The following is an 18,290-nucleotide window of genomic DNA, read 5'->3' as shown; positions in this document are numbered from 1 at the left end:
GGCTACAGCAGGCGAATTGCTTGAGCTTAGGAGTTTGAGACCAGCCCGGGTAACATGATGAAACCCCGTCTCTACAAAAATACAAAATTCACCAGGAGTGGTGGTACACACCTGTAGTGCCAGCGACTAGGGAGGCTAAGGTGGGAGGACTGCTTGAGCCCAGGAGGTCAAGGCTGCGGTGAGCTAAGATTGTACCATTGCACTCCAGCCTAAGGGACAGAGCGAGATCCTGTCTCAGAAAAAAAAAAAGAAATGTGAACATTTTCTCAAAATAGAAAAATGATATCAATTCCAAATAACAATTATAATTAGCTACATACAGGACTCTCAAGGTCACTGTTGACCTGTGAGAGAGACAGAAAATTACAATGTGTAGAAGCGCAGCGCTAAGCAGCCAGTACTAGGGTCTCATCCCTCTCTGCCTCTCATTAATTGTCCCTTTCCAAGGGGCCATTTCTCTAGGCCTCGGCCTCATCTGTGAAAAGAATTCCCTCCCACCACCGCCACCCCATTCCCACCACCAACAGTCGCCTTGTACTGTGGCAGATTGCGACCATATCTAACCTGGCTAAAACTCTTAAGTCCTCGAGGGCAGGGCTTGTCATTCATCCAGAGATCTTCTAATACCCAATTATCCCATCAGCACATACCGGGAAACCTAACAATGACTAAACCTAACAATGACTACGCCATCCCTGATCTTGCTCTGGGACGGGCCAGCAGCAAGGTGCCTATGGCAGAGGAGGTGCTCAAGTCAATTACAATGACCCATCCAAAGAGCTTTTGTCAGGTCAGGCAGGCAGCCTCTGTTACAGGCAGATCCGCAGCCCTTTTTTGCAGCCCTTTTTGCCGGTTTTTGACTGAAATGGCTTGAGGATGTCACCCAAGGTGAACGCTGATAGAAGCAGCTCTGAGTACAGCTGACACGGCGGTCCCTTCCCCCGTGCACAATACTTCCCACAGAAGCATGTTTTCCTCCAGAAGAGCAGGCTTCCAGCTGAGGGTCAGTTCCCCAACTAGAAGTATGGCCCTGTCTTCTTCAGGTCCCCATCAAGACAGCCCCATCAGGCTGGGGGGGCCAAGAAGAAAAGGGTAAAGCGAAGAGCCAGTTGGGGATACTTCCCCCACTGGGCTGAGCAGCCAAAGGCCTACCTGTGAGCCTAGGAGTACTGTCAGGGGGTGCCTGGGACACCTGCTGTGAGCCTAGGAGTGCTGTCAGGGGGTGCCTGGGACATCTGTGAGCCTAGGAGTGCTGTCGGGAGGCTGGGACATCTGTGAGCCTAGGAGTACTGTCAGGGGGTGCCTGGGACACCTACTGTGAGCCTAGGAGTATTGTCAAGTGGGGTGCGGGACATCTCCTGTGAACCTATGAGTATTGTCAGGTGGGGCCTGGGACATCTCCGTTCTCTCCTGTTAACAGCAAAACTGGGAAACTGTTGCCAGCAAAAGCCGGAGACAGAGCAGACCCAACTCCTTGGGGTGAGAAACTTAAGACATATCCTTAGAATTCATCAGATCTCTGTGAAATAGTCATACTACAAAACCACCTTTTCATTGCATCTAAATTGCATTTTATTACATCCAATAGAAATAGATCCTAAAAATGGTCAATAGTATGTAGATTGGTTGACATAGCAACCGATGACTAGTTTTCAAATTTAGAGTATAAAACCCACAATTATTACTTTTCACTCATGTATGATAGGTTATCAAACTGTCCTGGGGGATAGCGGCACATGATAGAAAAATAGAAAAATAGAGCCCTTATAATTGTATTCTCAAACTTTGAGAACTGTATTCTCAAACCTCGAGAATTGTATTCACAAACTTTGGTCAGTGTGGGTTCTTAACCTGGGTATTCCAAAGAGGTTTATAAATGGCCTTAGGGCAAGAAGTTCCATGAAACTCATGAGACTGATAAAAATTATGCATTTATAGCATCATTGTACATACATCAGATTCTCCAAGGAAGAATGGTCCAAAACCCCATCAGATTTGCAAGTGCCCATCTATGCCTCATGAATATTTAAGAATCACTGCTAGATGGTCTTCTTCTCTGGTTTGCAAACGGATTCCTCTTAGAGGGGGAAAAAAAAGAAAGAAAGAAAAACACTTTACTCTGTGATGCCCTAGTGCAAAAGGAAGCTTCTCCCACCTTTTATTCCCCACCAGTTAACACTGCCAGTTTTCTGAGTGTCTATCACTTCAGCCAGCAAAAGGAACTGGACAGACTTAGTGAAAGTGAAAAGAGGCTACTTGTTAGTTTTAGAGTTATTACCTCTTTGATAAGAACAGCTAAATTAAGTAAACTGATTGCATAAACATGGAACAAACCCAAATGCCCATCAATCAATGAGTGGATAAAGAAACTGTGGTATATATGTATGATGGAATACTACTCAACCATAAAAAGGAGCGAATTAATAGCATTCACAGTGACCTGGATGAGATTAGAGACTATTATTCCAAGTAAAATAACTCAGGAATGGAAAGCCAAACATCGTATGTTCTCGCTCATAAGTAGGAGCTAAGCTATGAGGATGCAAAAGCATAAGAATGACACAATGGACTTTGGGGACTCAGGAAGAAAGGGTGGGAAGGGAGTGAGGGATAAAAGACTACAAATAGGATGCAGTGAATACTGCTCGGGTGATGGGTGCACCAAAATCTCACAAATCACCACTAAAAAACTTACTCATGTAACCAACCACCACCAGTTCCCCAATAACCTATGGATAAGAATATCTTATCGATAGCAATACCTAAAATGGATATGTAAAATTAAGTTGAGCTTTAAAAGGTAATATAATAAATAAGTGTAAGGGAAACTGGTTCCTTGATAATAAGCTTTGGTGTTCACTAAATGTCATGTTTTTTTTTCTTTTTTTTGAGACAGTGGCTTGCTGTCATCCAGGCTGGAGTGCAGTGGTGTGATCTCGGCTCACTGCAATATATATACACTTCTTTTTTTTTTTAAGTAGATACGGTTTTCCCATGTTGCCCAGACTGACCTGCAACTCCTAAGCTCAAGTGGCCTGCCCTCCTCGGCCTCCCAAAGGGCTTGGATTATAGGCCTGAGCCACTGTGTCTGGCCTAAATGTCAATTTAAGAAAAATAAAGAAAGAAAGAAAGAAGGAAAGAAAAAAAAGAACCCATGTATTTCCTTCCACTGTACAGTAAGCTTCTTGGACTATAATCACCTTTTCTCACAACTATGTTCTGTTTATTTAGAAGCAGGGATTAGCAAATCATGAAGAACTTCCCAAAGGTGTCCCCTTGCCCAGGTGTGACATATGGTCATGGAATTTGACAGCCAGACTGTAATTTCCTGTGAATGACATTCGCTACAGAAGGGACTGGCCTAGATCGCAAGTACGGTTAGATGAGGTGACACTGATCACAAAAACTCAGCGGGTGAATCAATCAAGACACGATGCACAAACTTCCCCAAAAAGTAGATAAGGAGGAAAAGTGTTTCTTTCACATCTTCTGAACTTCGACTTGGTACTTCCCTGCTGATTTCTGCCTTTTGATTATTGTTTAATTCTCCTCTAGACTAGGACAGCTCTATATCTGATGACCGCCATGAGGGGTTTAACGACCTCTGAGGCAGGAGTAGCTCAGAGATGTTAATCTCCTACTGTGTGGCAGATACTCTACTGGACACATAGAATATAAAATTGAAGAACAAGGCATGCTTCCTTCAATCGAATAGAAGAATGTTCTGTTTTGTTTTTAAACACATGGTTAAGTCGGTAAAGTTACTTTTTATTTGTATTTTTTTATTTTTTATGACCGGGTCTCACTCTGTTGCCCATGCTGGAGTGTAGGGGTGAGATTTCAGCTCACTGCAACCCTCGATCTCGTGGGTTCAGGTGATCCTCCCACCTCAGCCTCCTGGGGAGCTGGGACTGCAGGAATGCACCACTACGCCCAACTAAGTTTTGTATTTTTTGTAGAGACGAGGTTTTGCCATGTTGCCCAGGCTGGTCTTGAACTCCTGGGCTTATGCGATCTTCCTGCCTCAGCTTCTCAAAGTGCTAGGATTACAGGTGTGAGCCACCATGCCTGGCCAAAAGTTACTTTTTAAAATACTGATTAGATTTGCTGATATCTCTCAGTAGGTCTGATATCAAAGACGAGGCTAATTTCTTTGTTCATTGTAGCTGAACATTGTAGATGGCTGGAGCTAGAAAACTGACATTTGATGAACAATCTTTATCTTTTATTGAACCACCTGTACTTTTCAGCTCATGACTAACTACAAATCGAAGAGAAGAAGTCTCTTTAGACTGAGCGTGGTGGCTCATGCCTGTAATCCCAGCACTTTCGGAGGCCAAGGTAGGTGGATCACTTGAGGTCAGGAGTTCGAGATCAGCCAACATGGCGAAACCCCATCTCTACTAAAAATACAAAAATTAGCCAGGCATGGTGGCATGCACCTGTAGTCCCAGCTACTCAGGAGGCTGAGGCAGGAGAATTGATTGAACCTGATAGGCGGAGGTTGCAGTGAGCCAAGATTACCCCACTGCACTCCTGCCTGGGCAACACAGTGAGACTCGTGTCAAAGAAAAAAAAGGAATCTGTTTAAATTGTGCAACATTTTAATAATAATCATATAATTCTATGCTTATGGTTTTCAGCTTAAAGGTTAACTAAGCCTATCCAGATTCATAATATACCGATTTCTTTCAATATCATTTTATTAGAGAGGATGTAATAAAAATTGTAAATGGCGTACTTCAATATTCTAGCAATGTTTTAAAGGATATCATCAGTATCGTACACCTAATATAGTTTACTGGGAAAAAAAAATCTAGACTCCTTTTCCCTATCACCTTATAAAATACACCCAAGAGGCCTCTGATATATTTAGCTTTGTTTTGTCAGTTCCTATACCCATCATGCAAGGTAGAGAAAAATCAGTTGGCTTCTGGCGAAACAATGCACTTGTGCTATAACAGTGAATGTTTTTTGTGCCATGAATTAAGGACTGCATGATGTGGCAATTCTTAGAGTATATTTAAGTACCTTCTACATATTAGTTGCACCAAGATCTTCAGATTAAGGTCCTCATTTTCCTTCCATCATGAAAAATATATCCCTCCTCCCCCTCCAAAAAAATCCTCATGAAGACACAAAGTCAGGGCAATGATGATGTACACTCTGCAACAATCCAACAAAATACACTTTTTTTGTTTTTAGAAATGCAGTGTGGGCCAGGGGCAGTGGCTCATGCCTGTAATCCCAGCACTTCGACAGGCTGAGGCGGGAGGACCATCTGAGCCCAGGAGTTTAAGACCAGCCTGGGCAACGTAAGGAGACCTTGTCTCTATAAAAAGTAAAAGAAAAATTAGGCAGGTGTGTTGGCACACGCCTGTAGTCCCAACTATTCGGGAATCTGAGGTGGGAGGATTGGTTGAGCCCAGGAGTTCCAGAACACCCCATCTCAAGAAAAAAAAAAGGAATGCGGTGTGCTTGGTGTTGCTTGGGATGGCTGCTGGTCTTTTAGTGCAGATGTCGTATGGAATATGGTCAGCATCTACTTGTTATGCATCTTCCACATTCATCACATTGGAACACGAGGTTATCACAAAAGGAAAGATGCGTGTGTTTCCAAGCACCGTGTTACTTATGTTTTCCTCTAAATTCAGGATTAGGAAAATATTGGGAGAAAAGAAATCTGAAGACATAAGTGGCTTGTGGGATAAATCACATAGATTTAAAAGGAGTGGTTTCCCCAGAAGACATATGTTTTCTTACCCTGGAGGAACCTGTGAATATGAGACACGGTGCACCTACCAGCACAAGTTAGGATATCCAGTAAGTGTTAAAGGGGAAATTCCACAGAGAAAATCACAACAAAAAGCATGTCCATTTGTTCATCAAACATCTGTTTACCTACTAGGGGTCAACATTGTTCTAGACACCATGAATACAATAGTGAACAAGAGTGGCAAACCCCGTGCCTTTGTGGAGCTCATAATCTAGTATAGAATACTAATATAAATTACAGGTTGAGTATCCCTAATCCAGGAATCTGAATCTGAAATGCTTTAAAGTCCGAAACTCTTTGAGCACCCACATGACACCAAAGGAAAGACCCATTGGAGCACTTCAAATTTTTGAATCAGGCATGTTCAACCATGTAATACAAATACTCCAAAGATTTAAAAAATATCCAACATCTGAAACACTTCTGGTCCCAAGCATTTTGGAATAAAGAATACTCAACCTGTACATGGCAAGCTAGAAGGTGGTAAGTGCCTTGGAGGTAAATAAAGCAGAGACGAGGTTGCAGGCTGGACTGGAAGGAGGTGTCTGAGCATAACACCTGAAGGGTTGACACAGCCACGCAGACGTCTAAGGGAAGTGCTTTCCAGGCAGTGGGAAGAGCAAATGCAAAGGCTCTGAGGCAAGACGCCTGGAGATCCTTTTGTAGAATTCACAAGCGTGATAATGGCATGTGTAACATGTGTCTGACATGAACTTAGGGGGGAAAAAAAAAAAAAGAATGTGTCTGGCAGTTTGAAGGAATGAGGACGCCAACGTGTTTAAATGCCTTAAACTCCTTTCAGCCTGAGGGGTTACCATCAGGGGAAAAATGCGTCACTAACGCAGCAACATTTTCAGACTCTTAGAACAGGAATGTGCCTTTGTAAATGCTTACTCCTACCCCTTAATCTTACCAAAGAAATGAGGAAGAGGAGGTTGGGTGAGTAATCCAAGGTCACACGGCCAGTGACTAGCTGAGAAAATGTTTCCGCACAAGAATCCCAAACAGCACCATGGATTTGTCTCTTGCTTCAATTTTACAATGAAGAGGCACTTTTTCTTTTTCTGTCTCTTTTTTTTTTTTTAAAGTCAGAGTTTTCACTCTTGTTGCCCAGGCTGGAGTGCAATGGCAGGTGGGATCTCGGCTTACTGCAATCTCCACCTCCCGGGTTCAAGCGATTCATCTGCCTCAGCCTCCCAAGTAGCTGGGATCACAGGCATGCGCCACCACACCGGGCTAATTTTGTACTTTTAGTAGAGACGGGGTTTGTCCACATTGGTCAGGCTGGTCTCGAACTTCTGACCTCGGGTGATTCGCCCGCCTCAGCCTCCCAAAGTGCTGGGAGCTGAGACTGGTCTCACTCTGTCACCCAGGCTTTGATGCAGTGGTGTAATCTAGGTTCACTGCAGTCTCGACAACCGGGGGCTCAAACAATCCTTCCACCTCAGCCTCCTGAGTAGCTAGGACCACAGGCACACCACCACATCCAACTACTTTTTGTATTTTTTGTAGAGGTGAGGTTTTACCATGTTTCCCAGGCTAGTTTTGAACTCCTGAGCTCAAACAATCCTCCTGCCTTGGCCTCCCAAAGTGCTGGGATTACAGGTGTGCAACACTACACTAGGCCCACTTTTCTTAGAAAGAAAGAAAGAAAGAAAGAAAGAAAGAAAGAAAGAAAGAAAGAAAGGAAGGAAGGAAGGAAGGAAGGAAGGAAGGAAGGAAGGAAGGAAGGAAGGAAGGAAGGAAGGAAGGAAGGAAGGAAGGAAGGAAGGAAGGAAGGAAGGAAGGAAGGAAGGAAGGAAGAAAAGAAAGAAAGAAAGAAAGAAAGAAAGAAAGAAAGAAAGAAAGAAAGAAAGAAAGAAAGAAAGAAAGAAAGAAAGAAAGAAAGAAAGAAAGAAAGAAAGAAAGAAGGAAAGAAAGAAGAAAAAAAATCCAGCCAACTAATGTAAACTTCTTAGAATTTAAAATTGATCAATTTCACTTTTTTAGTTAACAGATAACCAAGACCATATAAGCACCCTAAATATTTGTTGAAGAATGAATAATAAATGCAATATTACCTAAACTTCATTACCCCCAGCAACTAATTGCATAAGTGTGTAACAGAAAAATCTGTGCACAAGAAAACATATCAGGATGTTTATTGTACAAACTGTTACAGTAAAAAGAAATAAAAATAAAAATGAAAACGGAAATAGAGTGTCACTCAACAGAAAAAGTGTAACAGTAAAAAACTAGGCCAGGCACAGTGCCTCATGCACTGTGGAAGGCTGAGGTGGGAGGCTCACTTGAGGCTGAGAGTTCGAGGCCAGCCTGGACAACATAGTAAGACCCTGTCTCTACAAAAATGAAAAAAATTAGCCAGGCATGGTAGCATGTGCCTGTTGTCCCAGCCACTTTGGAGGTTGAGTCAGGAGGACTGCTTGAGCCCAGGAGGTTGAGGATGCAGTGAGCAGTGATCGCGACACTGCACTCCAGCCTGGGTGACAGAGCGAGACCCCAACTCAAACAAAAAACAGTGAAAAACCAGAAACCCTAATTTACCCTTGGCAAGGGAATAAATATACTATACTTTTTTCATACACTCGGATTCTCTGTAACAGTTAAAGTGAATAAATATCTATTAACACATGTATCTCGAAAACAAGGTAAGTTAAAAATGCAAGCTATACATAGGTAGAATTATACCATTTATGTAAAATGTTAAATACAAACCCACAGGTATTTTTTTGTGGATACACTGTAGTTCCAAACATGCTTGGGAACTATGTGCGCTAACTTCACATTAGAGGTTACCTGAGGATGGAGACAAAGGAGTAGGAATAGATCAAATATTTAAGTTATAGTTTATTTTTCCGTGGGGGGGGGTGAGCATGGGGCACATATGAAAAATATTAGCAACTCTTAAACCTAGGAAGTAGAAGACAAAATGGCTTTACTATACTGTTTTTATGTATGTTAGAAATATTTCTATTTATTTATTTATTTATTTATTTATTTATTTATTTATTTATTTTGAGAAGGAGTCTGCTCTGTTGCCAGGCTGGAGTGCAGTAGCCGAATCCCGGCTCACTGCAACCTCCGCCTCCCGGATTCAAGCGATTCTCCTGCCTCAGCCTCCCGAGTAGCTGGGATTACAGGCGACCGCCACCACGCCCGGCTAATTTTTTTGTATTTTTAGTACAGACGGGGTTTCACTGTGTTGGCCAGGATGGTCTCGATCTCCTGACCTCGTGATCCGCCTGCCTTGGCCTCCCAAAGTGCTGGGATTACAGGCATGAGCCACCGTGCCCGGCCCTTATTTTTATCTTTAAAGGATGAAAAAAAAGGAACGAAGGAAGGGAGGGAGGGGTGGAGCAAAGTGAGGCAAAAGTTGTCTACCGCATTCTATTAATTCCAAGGCCTAGTTGTTCTTAACCTCCAAACCTGCTTCTTCTTCACCTTTAAAGCCTAGGTGATAGTACGTGTACCTGCTTAGAACATGCTTTGAGAACTAGCAAACTGGAGAGAGAATTTCACTGTCAGGTTCACTACTGGTGGGCGGGACCCTACATCATTCCCCCACAGAATCCCTAGGGGACTCAGCATCCTTTCTTTCTTTTCAATTCAGATAACAGTAATAAGATTTTCCAGCACGGTTATAATCACACCACCAGCACCACCACCACCACCTACAAAAAGCCATAAAACAATAAATTCATTACTGAAGCATCTCAGTGAATGGAGATGAAAACTGTGCAACAGCCCAGCATGGGATAGCTCTCCCAATCTCTGTTAGGCAAGCACTGACTAAAAGATAAGAACTGGATCAATTTCCTCGCATAAAATCGACTGTCTTACAAACCCAAGGGGGAAAAAAATCACACTTGTTGTTAGGCATCATTAAGCAAAGATTATCAGATTATATCCATCGGTAATAAAACTCCGAGCCACAGATCGAACAGAGACCTGCAGGCTGGGGACAGAGCAGCCAAAATCCAGCCTCCCTGTGATTCCTGACCTCTTCTCCAACTCTGTGCAAAGCCCGCGGAGGTGAGACTCTCTTGGCTAAGACGAGCTTCGGCTATGTCCTAGTGATGGACAGTTCCTCTCTGCCAGGCCCCTGCAGCCTTGAGACCACATTCCCCAGAGATCCGGCAACGTTTCCCCATCCCAGGCAGCTGGGCATTCTCCTCTCCCGGAAGGAAGACGGAATCCCACCCAGATCACCCGTGAGCTGCGGCGAAGAGAAGCCACTGGTCCCGAGGCGAGGGGCCTCGAGTCCGCAGATTCTCCTCAACATCTCTGGGAGTAAAGTTGGACTTAGCTGGGCTCCTGGCAAATAAAAGGAAGCCTGGAAAGGCAGCCATGCTCAGGCCTCCGTGAGGCCACTTCGGACCCCTCCACGCTGTGCTGGGCTACATCTGCCTTAATTCCCCGTCTGTTGCTTCTCCAGGCTCTGAGCCCCCTCCACAAAAGGGGGATGCGAAACTCAAAGGAGTTAGCAGGTGAACCCTGCAAACAGCAGGAGCTAAACCGAGGACACCAACCAGCCCAAGAAGGCAGCGAAGGTGGTTGAGGACAACACCCCCTCCCCCCGCCCCAGGCAGGGGTCGCGGGACATGGCGGGCGCCTTTCTGGTGGCTCCACGTCCTCCTTCCTCCCGAAGTCCCGGAGGCCCCGAGTGTGCCCTAACTCCAGCATCCGTCCTCCCTGAGCTGTGGCGGGGAAAACAAGGCAGGGGGCAGGGGGCAGGGGGCAGGGGCAGGCCCAGAGGGGTCTCGCCCCCGCCTTTGGGCGGGCCGAGGGGCTCCCTGGAGTCAGAGGAGGAACAATAGCGGACCCCTAGTCCCAGAAGCCACCCGGAGTCTCCCGCTCTCACCTCCCTCCCCACCTCCTCCAAGTTCAGCCTGGAGGCGGATTGGGCTCAGCAGCACGGACGCAGGGGGAGCGAGGCTCCGCGCGGGGTGAAGCAGGTGGGACCGGGCGCAGACTCCAGGGTGCACCTCCGGGTCTGCTCATTCATTCCCACCCGCGCTCCCTCCGCCGCAGCCCCTGCCCCGCGCCCCGCCCCAGCCGGCCTGCGAGTCGCAGAGGACCGAGTAAGAACCCTTCTCCTAACTTGGCCGGGTCCTCCCGCTCTACCCTGATCTCCACCTTCCTACCCTTCCTCTTGTCCCCACATCTGCTCTCCGCAGACAGTTGGCGGCCGGCGGTGGACCAGGGAGAGGTGGCGGGATCCCGGCTGCAGCCTGCTCAGTCGCTCCGCCTGGGCGCAGTCCCCAGCGCCTCCCGCGCCCAAGCTCCAGACACAAAGGCGGGGACACGAGCCTGGGACCCCGCGCCGGGAGCCTCCCAACTCCGTGCCGCGCACTCACCCCATCGAGGCGGCGGCGGCGCTCCCCGGACCCTGCTGGCTGCTCCACCACGCCCGCCGCTTCCCCAGGAAAACGCGGCCGCCGGGCTCGCTTCCTGCTCGGCTTCCTGCGCCGCTGTCCCTACTCCTCCCCCGCTGCGGGGGTCAGTGGGCGCCGAGCTCCCGGGCTGGGCGGGCGGGGCGGGGGCAGCGGCAGCACCACCACGTGGCCGCCGGGCGCCGGCCCCCGCCGACCTGGATCCAGCGGGAGCGGGAAGGGAGGCGCTAACCATTCCCCTCCCATTCCACCCCGCGCGGCCCCAAATTCCGCGAGTCAGGTGACCTGGCCCCGGGCTCCGGCCCGGACCTGGGGGGGTTGCTCCCCGCCCTCCAGCCCCCGGCGCATCCCCCGGGTCCGCGCGTCCCGGCTGTTCGTGGCTTGCTTTTAGTCTCCAGGGATGGTGGGACCCTTCTCCGCGGATCTGTTTCATCCTCTTAACCTGAAGTTAGTGGAAGCCCCCCGTGCTCTGACCCCTGGGTTTAGGACGGATGAGATCCCAGATACTGTTTATTTCTGATTAACTTCCAAAGTCGTTTGTGGTAGTGGCGAGTGTTTCAAAGTCACGGATCCAAGCCCCTTCTAACCAGAATCTAAAAGGTTGTTTTCCAAAATCATTGAACAGAAAGTAAAGTAGAATGCGCTCACGTTCTCCGGACTGAACCAATTGGTTGGAGTGACTGTTTCCTAGCACTGTTTGGGTGGCAAGGCAAGACTACCACCGTTCAGTGCTGTTGTGCTCAGGAGTTAGAAAGGAGAAACCTACAGACTGAACTAACAGGCGAGATTGCGCATGGGAACGCCTTCAAAATAGTGTGTGGGAAGCCACGGGGTACAGGCTCACTGCCCCAGGTTCCCGACAGCTTCTCTCCCTATCCCAGCCCACTAAGGCCCGACCTTTGAATTACGATGGACTCCTCCATTAATTCCAAGGATTTCAAAGCTCTCTATCTACCCACTCATCTAATTTGGGCCGGCTTTTCCACGCATTCTAGTCATGCTAACCAGCTGTGACTTCAGTTCTATTCACCAAAGCTCCTCCCTTCTCCTCGTTAGCTCTGCCTCCTTTGCTCAGGGAAGAAAGCTTTCTAGAATAAATAACTGGTATTGAGTTCTTTCTGGGATCTACTGTAAGTCAATTGAACTTAAGAGGGTAAAAAGGCCGATTCCAACAAAATTGAAATTCATCCTAAATTTCAGCAGCGTATTAACATTTGTATGGCAGATTTTACCTGTTCCCTCCCCCTACTGCATCCCCTTCTCCTTCCTCCGTCTCCCTACTAGGTAACAACTTATCTCCCCTTTGACAGTTGAACTTGACAAACAAGGATCAAAAGCCTTGTAACCAGCTGCAGGGTCTTCACTTCCTACCATCATGCAGCAAAGGTTCCTTAGCCAAGTGTACACTCCCCTTCCTGTCCTTTATCCCTCTCTCAAACAAAGTCACACTGTAAAAGAAATGTGAACTGGCCAACATTCTTTTGGTTTAATGCTGGCAATTTCTACAATAGTGTTTCATTGTGATTCTTGTTAATGACATATTATAGGGTATTTAAGGGGAACATTACTGCCTGTGAGCTTTCTCCTCTATTTTTGCAGGTCAGTCTCGTTCAAGTAGGGGCAGCTGGGAGGATGGGATTTGAGGCGTTACAGGTAGACAATGCTGTCTTGGAAATTCGACATGTGTGTATTCTGTAGGAACAGTTGACATTTTGAAGGAGTTAAAATATTAGACAACATTAAACAATGATTGTCTAACCTGGCACATCTGCCTTTGATTCATAGAGGTCCTGTTCCTCTTTTTTCTCCGTGCCAGCCACCTCCAAAGAGTCTACCAGCCTATCAACTCTTAGATTCCCATTGGTGGCTTGTGTATGATTCTCTGTAGGTTTTTTTTGTTTTTGTTTTGTTTTTGTTTTTTTTTTTTGAGGGGGAGTCTGGCTCTGTTGCCCAGCCTGGAGTGCAGTGGCGCTATCTTGGTTCACTGCAAGCTCCGCCTCCCACGTTCACGCTATTCTCCTGCCTCAGCCTCCCAAGTAGCTGGGACCACAGGTGCCCACCACCACGCCCGGCTAATTTTTTTTGTATTTTTTTTAGTAGAGACGGAGTTTCACCGTGTTAGCCAGGATGGTCTGGATCTCCTGGCCTCGTGATCCACCCGCCTCGGCCTCCCAAAGTGCTAGGATTACAGGCGTGAGCCACCGCACCCAGCCTGATTCTCCTTAGTTTATACTCCCACCTTCTAGTGTCAGCAAATCTAACTCTGGATGAGGGATCGTTGTGAAAGGATTCTTATTTTTTTTCCAGCGGTACCAAGATCCTTTTCCAGATCCCCACTTTTGAAATTCAAAGCAACTTTGTAGTCTGTAGACTGAGCATGGCAGCTGAAGTTCTGCCACCTGCAGGGGGATTAGTGGGGAAGTAGGAGGTTTAATAGCATCTTCTTATTGGTTGTGTTGCCCAGGCCTTTTAGAAATGCTAATTGGGTTCATTGGATACATTGAATACTGCCCTTTGATGACAGCCAGGACCGAGTGAAAGGGTTTGAGTTAAAGAAGCAAAAATAAAATGACCATCTAACCTGTGTGAAGTAGTAAAACCTTTTGGGAGGAGCAGTATGTTGTATTTCTTTATCCAAATAGCAAGATAACAGTGGTATAATGTGTAGTGCCATGAGAACCAAGAGCAAGGAGACTAGGTTTCCTGACCCATTTCTTTTACTTACTTGCCATTTGACCTTCACCAAGGGTTTTAACCTCCCCTGTTCCCCCTTTCCTCATTGGTAAAAGGGAACATCAAACTACATGGCCTCCAAGATCTTTCTTTTCATTTCTTTCGTTTTCTTTTTTCTCTCTTTCCTTCCCTCCCTCCCTCCCTCCCTCCCTCCCTCCCTCCCTCCCTCCCTCCCTCCCTCCCTCCCTCCCTCCCTCCCTCCCTTCCTTCCTTCCTTCCTTCCTTCCTTCCTTCCTTCCTTCCTTCCTTCCTTCCTCTCTCTCTTTCTCTCTCTCCTTTCTCTCTTTCTATGTCTCATTTTGGTGCCCAGGCTGGAGTGCAATGGCAAAATCATGGCTCACTGCAGCCTCAACCTCCGAGCTGAAGCGTTCCTCCCACCTCAGCCCCCAGCTCCCACCCCACTAGCTGGGACTACAGGTATGCACCACCATGCCTGGCTAATTTTTTTTTTTTTTTTTTTTTTGTACTTTTGATAGAGACAGGGTTATGACATGTTGCCCAGACTGGTCTCGAACTCCTGGGCTCAAGCAATCTGCCTGCCTCGACCTCCCAAAGTGCTGAGATTACAGGCTTGTGCCACCATACCCAACCTTTTCCATTCTAACATCCTAAACCTAGTCTCTTAGTTTGTAGGCCCTTCACAAGCAAAACTGCCCTGTCATTTCATGACGAAACATTGTTCTCTGATCACGCTAGCAGGTCAGACTTGTCAAACCAACACAACTGTAAACTCCAAAGAGGCTTGCCATCCAGGACTTCACAAGTGAAATTCATTGATTGAGTGGGCTCAATTTTTATTCTTGAGATTAAATGATATCATCCCTTTTTCCTTGCTCATCCTTCATCAATACCGGTTCTTTTTAAATTATGAGTATCTTGATTGCCCAAGTCTGAGGAACCAAAGCTAAGACTTGTTGGGATAACAAAAAACTGTCCCTGCAGGAAGAAGTAGAGAGATATCACACCAGAGCCAAAAAGTCATTCTCCACTTTATTTGGTGTTTGGTCAGGAGCTGACTGTACTTCTGGTTCTAGTTAGAGGCAGCATGATTTAGAGGAATGTGGAGGTATTGGACCCAGTCCAGATAATAGAATAAAAACGCAATAACACAATCAGAAAGTTGGAGGGAGACAATCTACCAAAAAAAGTTCAACCATTCATAGAAAAAACACTTTTTGTATTTTCCTGGGGATGTTTCCAAACAGAAGAAAACTTTAACATAGGAAAATTAATAAAATAACCTTGGCATTCCTTTTCATAATTAGTAAGACCATAGTAATGAAGTAACCCGCAAACACTAATTAGCTCATGGTTTTTCCACTTGCCAGGGAGTCAGCAGAGATTTCTCCAAGGGTGAGAGGCTACTACAATATTCTTCTCAGTGAGGTTGGGCATCTGTCGAGGAAACGAGGCTAAGATCTTTGGCAATAAATACATTCCAAAGACCTACATCAGTGCCCTGCTTGCAGACTGTGGCAGAGAAGCTAAGCATCTCAAACTCAGCATTATAAACCTGAGAAGGCTGTAAGACTGTCTGGTCCATTATCACACAGGAGGAATATAAATCCTTAGAACTGTGCTGGGCAGCATGTTAGCTGCTAGCCACACATGGTTACTGGACACTTGAAATGTTGCTAGTCTGAATTGTGATGTGCTGTAAATGCAATTCACACCAGATTTCAAAGGCTTAGTATTTTACAAAATGAAAAAATGTCTTACTAATACTTTTTATATCAGTCATTGAAATAATTTTGGGATGTATTGGATTAAATATATTCTCAACACTAATTTCACCTATTTCTTTTTTACTTTTAGAAATGTGGTTACTAGAAAATTTAAAAGTGTACATGGTTTACATATTTCTATTGGTTACTACTGCTATAGGAGCTAATATTAGCAGCTAACATATATTTAGCATCTATTCTATACTAAGTACTTTTCTAAGCCATGTATATATTAACTATGATGACTGTATAGTTAAATGTCTAATCTGGGACAATTTTGAGAATGAAAGAGAATGGGTAACTTCTAAGCCAGCCAGAACACTAGGACTAAAGGCATAAACTGGAACTGTCCTAAGCAAACTGGGTCACCCTAATGTTAGGTTATTTAATCCATACATCAGCCCTGTAGGTGTAATTATCTCCTTGGGGCACAAGAGGAAACTGGAGCACAGAGAGATTAAGTAACTTGCCCAAAGCCACACAGCTAGTGAGTAGCAATGTTGGGATTTAAACTAGGGTAATCTGGCTCCAGAGGCATCATTCTTAACTGCTGTGCAACACTGTCTGCTTAAGAGCTGACACAGGATTGAAATTTTAGTAGGTGCAAGATTTTTCTTAATCCTCACAGCAACTTGGATGTAGTACTACCCTGTTTTCACAGGTGCAGAAACTGAGTTTCAAGTAGATCCAGCAACTTGCCTGAGTCATAAAACCAGAATGAGTGGAGCCAAGAATCTAAAGCGTGGATGTCTGACCAGAGTGGTCCTTTGAAACACTCCTCTGTATATTGTCTTCAGGCTGCCTCTATTTACAAACTCTGATATTGACCTCATTACTTCTCCCAGTTCCGCAGGCAGAAGACTGCTATGAGAGCACTTAGGACCCAGGTGACAGCAGCCTTGGAACAGGCAAACAAAAATGGAAAGCTAATCTTGGTGGCTGTCTCTTCTTCAAAAGGAACATTTTAAGATCCAAATAGCCATCAGTGTGGCCAAGTTGGTTGTTCGGCTGTGCATATCAGAAATTCCATAATATATTCTCCAATTACGGTGCTGGAGGAGGACATTATGAGGAAATCATGAATATCAAGAAGGCAGTTAATTGGTTATCAGAAGACTAAGAGAAGTGGCTTCCACAAAGCAGAGTCAGGATCAATAATGTGGCTTTTGGAGCCTCAAGCACACCATGTGCAGCTTTTCTTGCTTCCTCTACAGTGTATCACAGTCTTGGCAGCCCATTTAGAATCGCCTGCTTTTAAAAATCACCAACTGCCTTGGCCCCCTACCCTAGGATACTTACTAGAGTGGTCTGGTGTGGGGCCCAGGCATTGGTATTTTACACTCTCTCCCTAGATTATCATAAAATGGGGCCACTGTTTTATTGGTTGTCCAGCCATGTCAGAGAATCTGGCTCTTGACTTTAGCATTGCAAGCAAAGGGAGATTAGGGTAACAAGGGTGGCGTGGTTCTTGCCATGGACCTTGCAAAAGTTGATGCTCCAGAAAGATTTCTTGACAGAGTGATTCTAAACTGAGTTGCTATTTTTGTTGGTATCTCTCTGGTACATTTGTTTTCTATTATGGAGTTAAACTTGCCCTTCCGAGATTCCTGTTTTCTTCATTGAGGTCAATTTCTGCCTATGAGATACTTTGTGTTCTTTCTTATCCAAATAGTGCACCCATAGTAAATCTGTGTACTACTGTTGCTGATGAGTTATTTCAAATCTATTAATGATTTCTTGTCTATGTTTTTCTTTTCCCTTTTTTTTTTCTTTTTTTTTTTTTTTTTTTTTTTGAGATGGAGTCTCACTCTGTCACCCAGGCTGGAGTGCGATGGCACGATCTCGGCTCACTGCAACTTCCGACTCCCGGGTTCAAGCTACTCTCCCACCTCAGCCTCCCGAGTAGCTAGGACTACAGGCATCCACCACCATGCCCGGTGAATTTTTGTATTTTTTTTTAGTAGAGACAGGGGTTTCACCATATTGGCCAGGCTGGACTCAAACTCCTGACCTTGTGATTCACCTGCCTTGGCCTCCCAAAGCGCTAGGATTACAGACGTGAACCACTGCGCCCGGCCTTTTTTTTTTTTTTTTTTGGATAAGGTCCTGTTCTGTCGCCCAGGCTGGAGTGCAGTGGTGCGACCTCGGCTTACTGCAGCCCCAGGCTTAAGTGATCCTTTCACTTCAGCCTCCCCAGTAGCTGGGACTACAGGTACACACCACCACACCCGGCTTTGTTCATGTTTTTCAAAGGCTCTGTATCCATTTGGTTTCTGTTTTTTATTTTCATTCTTCCATTTTTTGTTTGCTTTCTTTAAAATCCTTAGTAGACTACATAGATTGCTTGTTGTTTTCAAAATCTATCTTTGTACTGTATGAGTGAACACTTTTTTCTTTTTTTCTTTTTCTTTTTTTTTTTTTGAGATGGTCTCACTCTGTCACCCAAGCTGGAGCCCAGTGGCACACAACTCACTGCAGCCTCGACCTCCTGGGCTCAACTGATCCTCTTGCCTCAGCCTCCCAAGTAGCTGGGACTACAAGTATGCGCCACCTTGTTTAGTTAAATTTGTTATTTTTTATAGTGACAGGGTCTCACCATGTTGCCTAGGCTAGTCTCAAACTTCTGGGCTCAAGTGACTCTCCTGCCTTGGCATCTCCAAGTAC

General features: G+C 45.6%; 2 protein-coding genes across 3 annotated transcripts in view; both read right to left on the bottom strand.

The window, feature by feature from the left end:
• Positions 1 to 11,372, bottom strand: part of RAI14 (retinoic acid induced 14) — a 174,544-nt gene extending 163,172 nt beyond the window's left edge. The window contains exon 1 of one of the 2 annotated variants that reach the window (XM_050793812.1): positions 11,134 to 11,372. The gene's annotated coding sequence lies outside the window, so the exon portion shown is untranslated. The remainder of the gene's footprint in view (positions 1 to 11,133) is intronic. The other variant, XM_050793818.1, reaches the window with a different exon arrangement.
• Positions 1 to 18,290, bottom strand: part of BRIX1 (biogenesis of ribosomes BRX1) — a 305,669-nt gene that overhangs the window by 260,000 nt on the left and 27,379 nt on the right. The window lies entirely within an intron of this gene.

This window comes from Macaca thibetana, chromosome 6, assembly GCF_024542745.1.
Source record: "Macaca thibetana thibetana isolate TM-01 chromosome 6, ASM2454274v1, whole genome shotgun sequence".
In the NCBI taxonomy this organism is placed as follows: Eukaryota; Metazoa; Chordata; class Mammalia; order Primates; family Cercopithecidae; genus Macaca; species Macaca thibetana.
The sequence above is the reverse complement of the archived record's forward strand: the minus strand, read 5'-3'. Positions and strand labels throughout refer to the sequence as shown.